Source organism: Penaeus monodon, chromosome 37 (assembly GCF_015228065.2).
Source record: "Penaeus monodon isolate SGIC_2016 chromosome 37, NSTDA_Pmon_1, whole genome shotgun sequence".
Lineage (NCBI taxonomy): Eukaryota > Metazoa > Arthropoda > Malacostraca > Decapoda > Penaeidae > Penaeus > Penaeus monodon.
In genome coordinates this window covers 15629366-15631865 of record NC_051422.1, presented here as the reverse complement: position 1 = coordinate 15631865, position 2500 = coordinate 15629366, and positions in this window count along the sequence as shown.

Below are 2500 nucleotides of genomic sequence, written 5' to 3'. Positions count from 1 at the left end.
AACACTACTACAACAACAAATACTGCTATTTCTACTATTGATACTATTACTGATACTAACAAAAGTAATAATGATAATGAAACCAAGCATTACCAATCATTAATCATCTCACTCTCTCTCTTCTTTCATAACGATCGTCATCACTGTATCCCTGATTGCGTCATAGCTTCTCCTCCAGGAAAGTAATAGCAAGGGTTGACGCATTCGGTCTTTCCGTAATGTCATTCGACGCTCAGACACGAACCGGAAATGTGACTCTTGACGCTGACGAGCATATCTTGGTGTGCGGTGTGTGTGTGTGTATGTGAAGGGGTTAGGGGTAGGTGTGTAGTGGGTGGGAGGGGGAGGTGTGTGTATTGGTAGGGGAAGGGGGGGTATATGAAGGGAAAGTGGGGTGCGTGTGTGTGTATTGGTATATTTTCTTTTTTCTTTTTTTTTTTCTATTCTTGATTTTCTCTTCATTTTTCTTTCTTTCTCTTCCTCTCTCTCTCTCTCTCTCTCTCTCTCACTCTCTCTCCATCTCCCTCACTCCCTCTCTCTCTCTCGCACGCTCTCTCTCTCTCTCTCTCTCTCTCTCTCTCTCTCTCTCTCTCTCTCTCTCTCTCTCTCTCTCTCTCTCTCTCTCTCTCTCTCGCTCTCTCTGTCTCTCTCTCTCTCTGTATGTGTCTGTTTGTATATGCGGATTCTTTTGTGGCTGTATGTGCTTGGGTGTGTGTTCCATCTTGAATTTTCTGTTATTAGACCTGTACACATACCCGTGTCTTTGTATACAATTGTACACTTGATAATTTGCATGTGGTTGTATGCATGCTCGTGGTTGTGCGTGTGTATGTGCGTATGTGTGTGCATTCGTTTTCGGATGACCTTCTCCAAGTTCACGGAGAGCTTCAAACAAGACATCAGCGTCTTCCTTGTGGCAGATTCCAATGCTAAGTCATATCAAGGCTGTACGTAGCCCGCCTGTTGAAAGCGCCTCTGATCTGCTCGTGGCGCAATGCTGACGAAGCCCTGATTTGTGTTCTGACGAAGGAGCCCTCTTGCCTCGGGGGCCGTCGGGATGTGACGGACCGGCCCCGTAACGACAGGCACACGCATCGCTATGCCTTGATGGAGGACGCGGCCGTCCCTGGCTTCCCAACAGGCGCCTGACCCGTGGTCGTGGTCATCCTACCCAACCAGTCTGCATCAAACTGCCCTCCGTCCGCCCGGCCGCCCATCTGCTTGCCTGTCCTGCCTCGCCCTCGTCCTGCTGGTATGTCTCCTGGCCTCGGAAGGGCGGTGGCAGGGCAGAGCAGGCCAGTGTTGGCATGACGGACAGGTAGGTGCGCGGGCAGGGGACAGGCTGTGAGCGGCAGAGAGCAATGGTGCGTGGGCATCCCCGCTGCGGCCACTGGGCCCTGTTGCCTGAAGGTGCGCTCGAGCTTTATTCTCCTGTTATGTGACACGGCCCATAATTAGCTCGAAAGAAATCATAATGACGATTGTCATGAATGATGTAAACACTGGGCTCGTATGTAAACATGGTGACATGTCGATGCATGCTTGTGAAATATCAAACACAGACTGGTTATTAAAAGCATCTTATCTGCGTTTATATCTATGCTTGTCTATCGACCTGTTTCTCTATCAATTCATCTTGAAACAGAGAGAGACAAGCAGACAGACTAACAGATAGACAATCGTGCAGACAGACAAACAGATAGAGAGGCAGATAGATAGATAGATAGACAGGTAGACAGGTAGACATACTAACAGAAAGATAGATAGATAGATAGATAGGCAGATAGATAGATAGAGAGGCAGAAAAAAAAGATAGATAGATAGATAGATAGAGAGAGAGAGAGAGAGCGAGAGAGCTAGAGAGAGAGAGAGAGAGAGAGAGAGAGAGAGAGAGAGAGAGAGAGAGAGAGAGAGAGAGAGAGAGAGAGAGAACGAGAGAAGAGGAGATGAGACAAGAGAGAGAGAGAAAAGAGAGGTGGGAGAGGAGAGGGAGAGGACAGAGAGATAGAGAGAGAGAAAGAGAGAGGGGGGGGGGGGGGCAAAGAGACAGAGAGAAATAGGAAGATTTATTTATCTGTCTATCAATCTGTCTATCTCTCTGTCTATCTATCTAAGCCAGACAGACAGGCATAACTAAAAAGGAAACAGAGAAGCAGAGAAACAGAGACAGAACTAAATAACAGAGAAACAGAAAACGAAACAACGAAATAGAGAAAAACAGAGAAAGCGACAAAGAGAGAGAGAGAGAGAGAGAGAGAGAGAGAGAGAGAGAGAGAGAGAGAGAGAGAGAGATACAGAGAGAGATACAGAGAGATACAGAGAGGAGGAGAGAGAGAGAGAGAGACATAAAGAGATAGAAAGACAGAGAGAGAGAGAGAAGAGATACAAAGAGAGACAGACGGGACAGAGGACATTAGAGAGCAGAGAGAGAGACAGAGGGGAGAGACAGAAAGAGAGACAAAAGAGAGAGACCAAGGATTTGAGCATGACAGAAAAGGGA